Genomic DNA, 13,535 nt, shown 5'->3' on the forward strand with positions numbered 1-13,535 from the left:
ACCGTTTCCAATAAAACGTTTAAAGTAATTTATATAAAGCTTTTACGACAAGAATATACACTACTCTGGAGATAATTATATATACAGATTGCTTTACAACTTCTGTTTTCACTGACAAACAGGCACTGTTAAACTATTCAATCTGTCTACCTGCAAAAAAAAAGAAAAAAGAAGAGAGCTACCATTAAAATATTCAATCTGAGTAATTTTCCCCATCTTTTACCATTAATCATTTTCACCGCGCATTCGACCATCAAAGGAACCGACCAAAGATAAGGTACGGTGGTAAAGACATCTTCAACATAATTGTCAGCAACTTACACTGGTTAAATCCCTGTTGAGAGCTCACTCGAAACGACAACACGATTAATGGGGGAAAGATGATGTGCTAAGACCGCATTACCCCTTCCGTTACCCGTGTGTTCCTCCGCCCAGCGTTATTCTCGTCCGGCTCCGATCAGCGAGTGAGTCCTCCGGTCTCACACAACACAAAACAAATATCTCGTCGCTTATTGACGGGGCTATTAAATGAAGCAACATTTCGCTTTGAAGATTGTCAAGACAGACGATTAGTTGTAAATTCTTTAGTCTTTTTTATTGACTGTCAGACGCAAGGCCGGTGTTTTCAACTCTTCACCCTCTCAGAGTGACGTAAGTGTTTATGAGAGAACAACGACGCCGGTGACAATAACGTCGGGGATAGATTACGATAATTTGAGTAAATTACAAGGCTGGAACTGACTAATTTATCATGCTGTGAGTCGAGGGTTACCTTGACTTAGACTTAAAATACGCACACGCACAGGCAAACGCACACATACACAGGTTTGCTGACATATATATATATATATATATATATATATATATATATATATATATTATATATATATATATATATCCCTGCGTACGCATACGCACAGAAATACATATACAGTGAAATCTCTCAAAACAGGACCCTCTGTAAACCGGAATTCCCTTAAAACGGGACGTTTTTCGCGGCCCCTTTTTAAATATGTGTACAGAAGAGAACCTCTCTAAAACGGACCCCTCTTAAAACTGGACTTTTTACTTGGTCCCGAGGGAGTACGGTTTAAAGAAGTTGCAATGTATTAATATATGTATGTATGTAGGGGTGACACATAGTTCAGTGGTAAAGCGCTCGCCTGATGTGCGATCAGGCTAGGATCGATACCCGTCGGTGGGCCCATTGGGTTATTTATTGTTCCAGCCAGTGCACCACGACTGGTATATCAAAGGCCGTGGTATGTGCTATTTCTTGCTACTATTGGGGAAATGTAGCGAGTTTTTCTCTCTGTGACTACATATCAGAATTTAATCTAATAACCGTTGATTAATAGATCAATGAGCTCTGGTGGTGTCGTTAAACAAACTTTAATTTTGTATGTATGTATGTATGTATTGATGTATGAATATCTATATATTGTATGTATGTCGAGATTGACGATTATATACATAGATATTAACGCATTGGCGCAGGGGATTATAAATCATTTCTAGCCTCACAAATTGTCCCATGCCGTTCCTGGTACTCGAACCTTTGGCACCGAATTGCCCGCAAATTGCAGATTTGCCATGATACCTTCTGAGCTATTGAGGCGGGGGGGGGGGGGGGGGGGGGAGAGGAGACGTAGCCCAGTGGTACAGCGCTCGCTCGATGCGCGGTTGGTGTGAGATCGATCCCCGTCGGCGGGCCCATTGGGCTATTTCTCGTTCCAGCCAGTGCACCACGACTGGTATATCAAAGTCCGTGGTATGTACTACCCTGTCTATGGGATGGTGCATATAAAAGATCCCTTGCTTCTAATCGAAAAGAGTAGCCCATGAAGTGGCGACAGCGGGTTTCTCTTTCAATATCTGTGTGGTCCTTAACCATATGTATGACGCTATATAACCGTAAATACAATGTGTTGAGTGCGTCGTTAAATAAAAACATTTCTTTCTTTTTTTCCAAGTGGGCCTATTGGGCTATTTCTCGTTCCAGTCAGTGTACCACGATTTGTATATCAAAGGCCGTGGTACGTGCTATCCTGTCTGTGAGATGGTGCATATAAAAGTTTCCTTACTACTAACCGAACATTGTAACGGGTTTCCTCTCTAAGACTATATGCAAACATTACAAAATGTTTGATATCCAATAGCCCATGATTAATAAATCAATTTGCTCAAGTGGTGTCGTTAAACAAAACAAAATTGGTATGTATGTATGTGTGTGTGTGTGTGTGTGTGTGTGTGTGAATGCGTGCGTGTGTCTATATGCGCATGCGCATATGTATGTATGTTCGAGCACATGTTTATTTGAATGCATGCATGTGCGTATTCAATACAAGTTGCATGTATATACATGTAGCTGTTTAGGAGTGTATGTCAAAATGTGTGGGAGAGAGAATTTCTTGATCCATTTTTCACTCGATTGGCTTGAGGGAGGGATAGAGAGAGAGAGAGAGAGAGAGAGAGAGAGAGAGAGAGAGAGAGAGAGAGAGAGAGAGAGAGAGAGAGAGAGAGAGAGAGAGAGAGAGAGAGAGAGAGAGATGGGAAATATATGGAAGAGAGGAGAGCGTGATAGATACAGACAGAGGGAGGGAGGAGTGGAGAGATAGAGGGACGGAAAAAAGATAGAAAGGGAAAGTGTGCGCGCGCGTGTGTGTGGCTGTGGCTGTGGCTGTGGCTGTGGCTGTGGCTGTGGCTATGTGCGTCTGTAAATAGTAATTAAATATACATGGACACAACGACGTTATCACAAATATCTTCATCTTCTTTTTTAAAATCTAAACTATTTAGGTGGCCATGTTACATCCCCCAGACTGACTATAATAAAGAAAAGATGATACTTTATTGCGAGTGATGTTCTGTATCTCTCTGCGGATCAGAGAAAACACATGGATCATATTTCAGAGCGAAACGATTTTTGAATCATAATACAAATTGTTACTGAAACCACTCTAGTGGGTGACTCTAGTTATCTTTCGCCCGAGGGAGAATTCATTGAGAGGAATACTTTTAACAAGGGAGCTTACAACACCCCAAAGAGATGCGGCCAACTGAATAAAAGGACGTCTTCAAATTCGAAAAGTCTACGTAAATATTTAGCCTCTGCAGAAAGACCGCCAACATCAATGGCCGATCGGACATTTCCATTTCACGTTTCAAAAAGTTAATTTATCGGGAGATTGGGTTTGGAGTCAAAATGTCTCAGGCCCGAGGGAAAATATTTGTCCTGTTACACGCCTCACAACATTTTAAAGGGAAGATGCCTCCATCTTCTTAGCCGGTTATTGTAATAGCTGAATGAAATGATACGAAAACAAGGGATTGGCGCCACGCCCCTAATATCCCGAACGAATATAAACTGCTCATATAATGTCGGCTGTCTCCTCCATAACCTGTAAGACACGGCATTAATGACCGCCTCTCTGTAGAACGCCATTGTACGTTACGTCATTAAGAGCATGCGCAGTTTCATGGAAATACGTCACGATCGCATAAAACTGCACTAAAACTCGTAATGCGTGCTTTCCGGGCGAAAATACCGCCCTTAAAATTAAGTCTGATTGTGAAGTTTTACATGGGATAATTCTGTTTGTGGTTTGTCGGTTCATTTGAAGTATCAGTGTCTTTTGATAATGGTATTAAAGACAATGGCAGCAGCCCCATTAGACGTCCTTGGGTATAGTATACCTAGGATTAGGTTCCGAGAACAAGAGTTCTGCACATTATCAAGAGGTAAAGCGTTGCTGGCAAGAATCATTCGTTTTGCTACACGTAACTTATAAGTTTTATTAAAACTAATAATTATATATACATTATATTATACATTGTATATACATACACATACACATACACATACACATACACATACACATACACATACACATACACATACACATACATACATACATACATACATAGATCTATATCTATATATATATCTATATATATATATATATCTATATATATATATATATATATATATATATATATATATATATATATATATATATATATATATATATATATATATATATATATATATATATATATATATATTTCGTGTATATTCTGTTATTTGCAATACCCATGAACATAGACGTAGCAGACGTGGATTAGGGGAGCAGAACTGGAAAAAAAAAATTAGTAACGAATTCATGTTATTATGAACTATACATAATATATCGCCGATAACCTATTGATAACAGAATTATTTAAAAAGTAAGGACTGTAACTTTCAGTGAACACTTTAGGCCCATAGGTCAAATATTGTTAAAATAGTAACAGATTCAAAATTGTAAGTAACCAAACGCGACACCAAAAAGCGAAGTGGCCTCAAAAATGATAACTGTACTGAATATGAAACTGTCTAAAAGGCATTGGGATTGTAATTTTAATATTTCACACTCATTACAGTATTTATATTTTCCACATTTAGTGAAAGGTATAGGTTCAAAGGTCAAATCTTGTTCAAATGGCAATAGAAAAAAAGAAAGAAAGAAATGTTTTATTTAACGACGCACTCAACACATTTTATTTACGGTTATATGGCGTCAGACATATGGTTAAGGACCACACAGATTTTGAGAGGAAACCCGCTGTCGCCACTACATGGGCTACTCTTCCGATTAGCAGCAAGGGATCTTTTATTGGCGCTTCCCACAGACAGGATAGCACAAACCATGGCCTTTGTTGAACCAGTTATGGATCACTGGCCGGTGCAAGTGGTTTACACCTACCCATTGAGCCTTGTGGAGCACTCACTCAGGGTTTGGAGTCGGTATCTGGATTAAAAAGCCCATGCCTCGACTGGGATCCGAACCCAGTGCCTACCAGCCTGTAGACCGATGGCCTGCCACGACGCCACCGAGGCCGGTTAAATGGCAATAGATTTAAAATTGGAAGTAAAAAAAAGCAAAAAAGCAAAAAAAAAGCGAACATTTTATCTACTGAAAAGGTGGTCTTGGTCGAAGTTTTTTTATATGAGGAAATCGATTTTCAGATTTTTTCCAACGTGAATTCTTCCCATTTCTCTCTTATTTTATCGTTTAGTTCATCCTTCGTGAATACTGCCGTGAAAATGTAGGTTTTGGCGTCTTATGTTTTTACTTACAATTTTGAATCTGTTGCTATTTTAACAATATTGACCTACGAGCCAACAATTTTCACTGAGTTTAGCAAATATCCATATAGCAATGAGTATGAAATATTAAAATTACAATTAGCTAATTCCCTATTCAGTAGGGTTATTGCTCCGGGGGACCACCCGATCTACTGCTTAATTAATCATCGACTACTGGATGTCAAACATTTGGTGATTCCGAAACTTTGTTTGTTTGTTTTGTTTAACGAAACCACCAGAACACATTGATTAATTAATGATCGGCTATTGGATGTCAAACATTTGGTAATTTTGACAAATAATCTTAGAGAGAAAACCCGCTACATGTTTCCATTAGTAGCAAGGGATCTTTTATATGCACCATCCCATAGACAAGACAGCACATACCACGGCGTTTGATGTACTGGCTGGAACAAGAAATAGCCCAATGGGCCCGCCGACGGGGATCGATCCCAAACCGACCGCGCATCAAGCGAGCGCTTTACCACTGGGTTACGTCCGGGGCCCTTGATTCCGAAATAGTCTAAGCAAGTCTTTCATTAATAGCCAGGGATCTTTTATAGGCACTTTCTCACAGGCAGGACATCACAGCCTTTGATATACTATTCGTGAAACACTGAAAATAAGAGGGAACTCAATCACAGAATGGGATCCGCCGAATGGATTCGATCCTTTGACCCAAACACTTCAGGCGACCGCTCTACCGACTGAGCTAGATCCTTCTCGAAATGAATGAATGAATGAATGAATGAATGAATGAATGAATGAATGAATGAATGAATGAATGAATGAATGAATGAATGAATGAATGAATGATTGTATGAATTAATGAATGAGAGAATGAATGGGTGAATGGGTGAATGGAATGAATTAATGTTTAACGACACCCAGCACACAAATACAGATCGGCTATTGGGTGTCAAACAAGGATAAATATATGAAAAGTGTAATATATAGACAAAGTAACCTGTAAATATGTTTGAATGGGTGAACGAATGAATGAATGGGTGAATGAATGAATAAATGAATGAATTGGTGAATGAATTCATGAATTAATGAATGGATGGGTGGATTGATGGATTGGTGGATAGATGGATGGATCAATGAATGAAAGAACGAACGAACGAACGAACGAACGAACTAACGAACGAACGAATGAATGGATGGATGAATGAACGAACGAAAGGACGAACGGGTGTGTAGACGAACGAATTAAACAACGAACAAATACAAGTAGATGAATTACAGCAATGAATGAATGAAGGGAAAACATTATTTATTAAACGACGCACTCAACACATTTTATTTACGATTATATGGCGTCGGACATATGGTTAAGGACCACACAGATATTGAGGGAGGAAACCCGCTGTCGCCACTTTATGGGCTACTCTTTTCGATTAGCAGCCAAGCATCTTTTATACGCATAGACAGGATAGCACATGCCACGGCCTTTGATATACTAGTCGTGGTGCACTGGCTGGAGCGAGAAATCATTGAATGAATGACAGCTCATATCACGATGGAACGAATATGTCTTCAGTTATTATTCAACGCTTCACCTTGAACATTTAAAGACATAACATTCGCCCTGCTGCTTAATAAACAATAAAACTGATATTACTGTGAAATATTTAACCATCATAAAAAAAGAGTTATCTTGGCATAACCCAACTCATGTTCAGCGTTTAAACATTCATTGTCGATAACTGGTTCTTCTCAAAGTATCGCTGCATTCTTATCGCCGTGATACAGAGTCCGTAAACATTCTCAAAACACCAGTCTATTCATCAGATATTGAATTTGGCTATGATCTACGGTCAAGAACTTGCGACCAGCGCTTGTTATTCGCATCCTATTTCTAAACGGACATCCTAGATGCGTGATTTACGCGTTACGATAACAATATCCATCGGCGTATCTCAAAATAAGATGCCACATTATTCAGACCCATTTTGGTTATGTTGAACTATATCAATTTCCACTGTCGATGATGATATTAACATTTTAAAATAAGACTGACACAGGCAGTGTATCAAAATGCTGAGGCAGGATATTTGTCAAAAAGTGTCGCATCTTATATTTAATCGACCTGAAAGAAAATAAAGAGCTATGTGGTATTTGAGAAGTTTTTAAAAATGTTTTTATTAGCAATCCTCTTTTTTTTCAGAACAAAACCTTCACAATATTTGTATTTTTATTGTTTTTTTGTTGTTTTTGTTATTTTTGTTTCTTTGCTTGGTTTTGTTTTGTTTGTTTGTTTATTGTTTTTGTTTTAGCTTTTTTAAATGTGGGGATCTTGTGTTGTGTAGGTTTTTGTTTTTTAGGAGTGGTGTTTGTGTTTTGTTTATGTTTTTCTTTTATTATTATTTTTATTATTATTATTTTTAAAAAAAAATTGTCTTTGCTTTTGTTTTTGGTTTTCTCTGTACTGATAACAACCTCTAGTGCATACAGGGTGTATACCACCAAATCAAATCCCATAGACGACAATAATAACATATGTGGCTAAAACTCCTACCTGACGCGTATCATTTAACATATACACTACGAATATAAATACTACCACCCCTCACCCTTACAGTAAAGCAGAAAACAGACAGACAGTTCCGCACAAAAATTGTCATGCTATTTGTAGTAGGACCCCGCAAATGTTTCAAGCACAAGGCTACTTAATACAGTGGTATTAGATGAAATAAAATTGCTTTTTTTTTCTGCCGCGATGTTACTATTTTTCTTACAACAAAAACAGTCACATTTATCACCAGTGGCCGGACTTGTAGTATTATCTGCTCTATCAAAAGTTAAGTGCACATCAAACTTTGATCCGGGTGTTATTTAGTTTATTAATAGTTTTTGTTTTGTTTTTTGTTTTGTTTTTGTTTTCGTTTTTGTTTTCGTACCCTGTATTTATTACAACCTCTACAGCACGCTAATAATATTTGTACAAAATATTAAGAACTTTCATTTAATACTACCAATTAGAGCTGCAAGCTGTTTTCACTCCGTAAATATTTATTTTTACGGTGAACCTCGTCTGCCGCGAAACTCTCTGATTTAGTGCAGTGCAACCTATATGTGACTGAAGGACAGTTGGCTCTCATTCTTATGTGCATGATGTACTCGATTACAGTTATCGAGACTACTCCAGGGACGCATGCGCCGTTACTGTAATGGCGTCTATGATCGGCCGCTAGGGACAAACGTATCCTAGCCGAAAGAATTTCGAGCTCGCGGTGTTGTTTTAGGTATAATTCAGGAGCAGGTTACAGGTTATTTATTGTCCCGAGCTATTGAGAAATGGTTGTGCGCATGTTTATCGCTTCTTCGTGGCTTTGTTTTTCGTTAGTCTTGAAAGTTACACTTGCCGACGTTCAAAGACGTTTTTACTTTTTATTTATAAACCTATAAACACAGGCAATTAAATCGAGTGACACATGCAGCGATCGGGTTATTATTGCATATATTTTGGTCTACACGACTTAAAATGTAATTGCCGAAAAGGAAAAAACCCAAACCATATGACATAGCTTTTTATTTTTGCATCTTCTTTGATCTTGTGCAGTGAAGATAAAGGTTTGTTGCGTAATAATGTACCTTTTGTTTTACTTTACTACACAAATATTGTAAACGGGGCTATTAATTCTGTCTTTGGTCTCTCTCTCTCTCTGTCTATCTCCGTCTGTCTGTCTGTCTGTCTGTCTGTCTGTCTGTCTCTCTCTCTCTCTCTCTCTCTCTCTCTCTCTCTCTCTCTCTCTCTCTGCCTGTCTGCCTGTCTGTCTGTCTCTCTCTCTCTCTCTCTCTCTCTCTCTCTCTCTCTCTCTCTCTCTCTCTCTCTCTCTCTCTCTCTCTCTCTCTCTCTCTCTCTCTCTCTCTCTCTCTCTCTCTCCTCTCTCTCTCTCTCTGTATGTCTGTCTTTGTCTCTCTCTCCCTGTATCTTTTTCTTTCACACTGTCTACACTTTTGTTTGTCTCTGTCTATCTCTCCCTCTTACATACACTGTCTCTTTGTCTCTCACTATCTTTCAGACAGACAGACGGAGACACAGATAGTGAGTGTGTGTGTGTGTGTGTGTGTGTGTGTGTACGCGCGAGTGCGTGTGTGTGTGTGTGTGTGTGTGTGTGTGTGTGTGTGTGTTTCTTTCTATTTTAGTGAATACTAATTGCATGATCGTTTCCTTGACAGAAACTTCAACAAGGAATGAACTTTTTAGAAGTCGGATATCTGCCGCAACCTTTAGAAACCGCTTGCCTACTCCTCAGCTTCGTATACACAACGTTTTGCGATGCACGGGACCAATGTTGACGTCTTTACACCGTCAACAACGTCTCATTTAGGCACCGGCCGGGAGATATTTTTGCCTGTCGTCCCCTCGGACAGGCAAATATTTAGCTTTTATACTCGCAATCTGCATCCAAATATTTGTGATATTCATTCCACCACAGAAGTAACGGTTATAACCGGCCTCGGTTGTGTCGTGGTTAAGCCACCTAACATAAAGCTGGTATGTACAGGGTTCGCAGCCCGTTACCGGCTCCCACCCAGAGCGAGTTTTAACGACTCGGTGGGTAGGTGTAAGACCACTTCACTCTCTTCTCTCTCACTAACCACTTACCAACTAACAACTAACCCACTGTCCTGGACAGACAGCCCGGATAGCTGAGGTGTGTGTGCCCAGGACAGCGTGCTTGAACCATAATTGGATATAGGCACGAAAATAAGTTTACCTCAGCTGTGAAATAATGGCTGGAACGAGAAATAACCCAATCAATGGGCCCATCGACTTGGGCCGATCCTAGACCGACTGTACATCAGGAGAGCGTTTTTACCATTGGACTACGCCCCGCCCATATATCTGGCAGGAAATCACATAATTACAATATAAGGATTCCGGTAACAACAAAAGAAAATCATATATATTATTCGGTCTGGATATATATATATATATATATATATATATATATATATATATATATATATATATATATATATATATATAAAACTATATATATATTTCGAACTCACCATTATTATAAGGTATGTATTTGTTTTAATGATGACTTCAGAAGCCTAGGTTTGCTCACAAACGTAAATTTACGATTAATTAAAAGCGTTATAGATGGTTACAAAGAGTACAAATAATACAGTTCGAAATATACACAAATCACTTTCTTCTGCCCTTACTGTGACAAATCTTCCATAGAATATGATATTGACCGGATTTTCCCGGGGGCGGGACGTAGCCTAGTGATAAAGTGCAAGCCTGGTGCGTGATCGGTCTATGATCGATCCTCGTCGGTGGGCCCACTGAGCTATTTCTCGTTCCAGCCAGTGCACCACGACTGGTATATAAAAGACCGTGGTATGTGCTATCATGTCTGTGGGGTCGTGCATATAAAAGATATCTTGCGTCTAATGCAAAAATGTAGCGTGTTTCCTCTCTATGACTGTGTTAAAATTACCATATGCTTGACATCCAGTAGCCGATGTTTAATAAATCTATGTGGTGTCGTTAAACAAAACAAACAAACAAACAAACAAACAATGGATTTTCCCGTGTGAAATAAATACCATAAACTTGTAAAAAAAAAAAAAAAAAAGTTTGTTTTGTTTAACGACACCACTGGAGCACATTGATTAATTAATCATCGGTTATTGGATGTCAAACATTTGGTATTTCTAACTTGTAGTCATCAGAGGAAACCCGCTACATTTTTCCAAATGCAGCAAGGGATCTTTTATATGCACTTTCCCGCAGACAGGAAAGCACATACTACGGTCTTTGACCAGTTGTGGTACACTGATAGAAACGAGAAAACCCCAAACAGTTGAATGGATCCACCGAGGTGAATCGATCCTGCGACGCAAGCACGTCAGGCGAGCATTCAACCGACTGAGCTAAATTCAGCCCCCAAAACCTTGTAAACTAACGACTGCTAACCGCAACTATAATCGTAAAGTTACGATACTGTAAATCAGTAAATGTTAGCGAAATTAGCGAGGCTATACAAGATGCTAATATTTCATAACGCTAAATTTAGAGAGACGTACAACAGACGGTTCCGAAAAAACGTTTGTGCGGGGTTTCTTTAACAATAGTTACATGGCATTGATTAGTTTTTTAATTTTAAAAAAATAACAATAGTTAGTTAGCATACACATTACTGCAATTTTGTACTAAATTCAAGATGTCTGTAAGCTGCATAATGTCAAGATTTGTCAAACACATTATTTCAGCTGATACTGCAACAAGCTTATTCTTTTTGTAGTTTCAGATATATGACGACATCGCTAACATTTTATCTCGCTAATATGTCACTTGTTTGGATTTCACTAAATTTTACGATCGCTAATATTTTATGATCCATACCGGCCTCGATGGCGTCGTGGTAGGCCATCGGTCTACAGGCTGGTAGGTACTGGGTTCAGATCCCAGTCGAGGCATGGGATTTTTAATCCAAGATACCGACTCCAAACCCTGAGTGAGTGCTCCGCAAGGCTCAATGGGTAGGTGTAAACCACTTGCACCGACCAGTGATCCATAACTGGTTCAACAAAGGCCATGGTTTGTGCTATCCTGCCTGTGGGAAACGCAAATAAAAGATCCCTTGCTTCTAATCGGAAGAGTAGCCCATGTAGTGGCGACAGCGGGTTTCTTCTCAAAATCTGTGTGGTCCTTAACCATATGTTTGACGCCATATAACCGTAAATAAAATGTGTTGAGTGCGTCGTTAAATAAAACATTTTTTATATTTGTTTTATGATCCATTGTATTTTGTAAAAGATAAAGTTTGTTTTAATAATTTTTTAATCATCGGCTATTGGATGTCAACCATTTGGTAATTCTGGAATATTAGAGTTTTCTTTTTGACTTGTAAATGATTCTTCTGTTAATTTCATTTAAAAATGTTTATAGTCAATGAACATTGATTATTTTTGATAAATAATGTTGTTTTTAATTTGACGAAAAAACGAAAAATAGAAGTGATTAACAAAACCTCCACTATTTTTGTTTGTAATTTATAAATCAATCGGTTCAGAAATAAATAGATTGTAAAATATAAATAATTAAATGTTTAACGACACCCCAGCACGACAAATACATAGGCTATATGGTGTCCAATTATGGTAAAGGCAACAATAATGTGATGAGAAACATCAATATAAAAATTAAAAAGTTAAATAAGAAGTGTAAAGAACTGTGCAAAGAATACAAATATCACAGATAAATATAATTAAAATTTAGAATAAAAGTCAGTATCACGTAAAAACTGTAATACAAGTTCTGGACGGAATCGTAAGGATTCCATCATATCTCTTTGACCAAAAATATATTTTCTAGTTTCTTTGAGATGCTTACACTCCACCAAAATGTCAGAGTACATTAACAGTGCAAATAGATTGTAATGTATACCATAGTCAGAAAACAATGACGTTCACTGCTTGGAAAGACTAAAATTATATAACAAACACAGAAAAAAACAGATAAAAATTTATTTTCATGTTAATAATAAAAATACAATAGTCCCGACAAGACACCACAATGAAAATCAGATGGTACATTGAGAAAATAATGTCTGTTTTCTTCAGATCAAAAATATAAATAATGTGAGCAAAAAATGTAATTCTCAAGGGAAAAAATGAACATATTGGAATGTAAAATAATTAAATAATGGAATGTAATAAATAGGATTATTACAGTTTATAATGTAAAGAAGTAATTGGTGACAAGACAGTGTAATAGACCCTATAAGAATGCAAGAGATATTATTAATATTTTGCGACATAATACATCAGATCCTGTGTGAATGTAGAAAACAGAACCATATCGCATTACATTTTATCTTCTAAATCTGTATTATAATAAGTCTTATAGTGATAGGATTATTACAGTTCATAATGTAAAAACGTAGTTGGTGACAAAAAATGTAATGATCCTGTGAATGTAGAAAACAGAACCATTCCGCATTACATTTTATCTTCTAAACCTGTATTATAATAAGTCTTATAGTGATAGGATTATTACAGTTCATAATGTAAAAACGTAATTGGTGACAAAACAATGTAATGATCCTGTGAATGTAGAAAAGAGAACTACACTGCATTACAGTTTACCTGTATGATAATAAGTCTTACAATGATAGAAGAAATGTAATTGTTACAGTTTAAAACGTAAACTTGGAATAGGCGACCAGTCAGTATAAAAACATCCTATATGATAGGATTGCAAAACACACAGATTGTTTTGCGTTTTTTAAATGTAAAGTAGTAATACTACTAAATATAATAAATCGCAAATGAAGGTAAGAAACGGGATTATTGCATTTGATAATGTAAACCAATAATAAGTGAGGATACAACATAATGCTGTAAACCTTAGAGGAATGTAAACAAATTGTTAAGGCGA

Source organism: Gigantopelta aegis, chromosome 1, assembly GCF_016097555.1.
Source record: "Gigantopelta aegis isolate Gae_Host chromosome 1, Gae_host_genome, whole genome shotgun sequence".
NCBI classification, from domain to species: domain Eukaryota; kingdom Metazoa; phylum Mollusca; class Gastropoda; order Neomphalida; family Peltospiridae; genus Gigantopelta; species Gigantopelta aegis.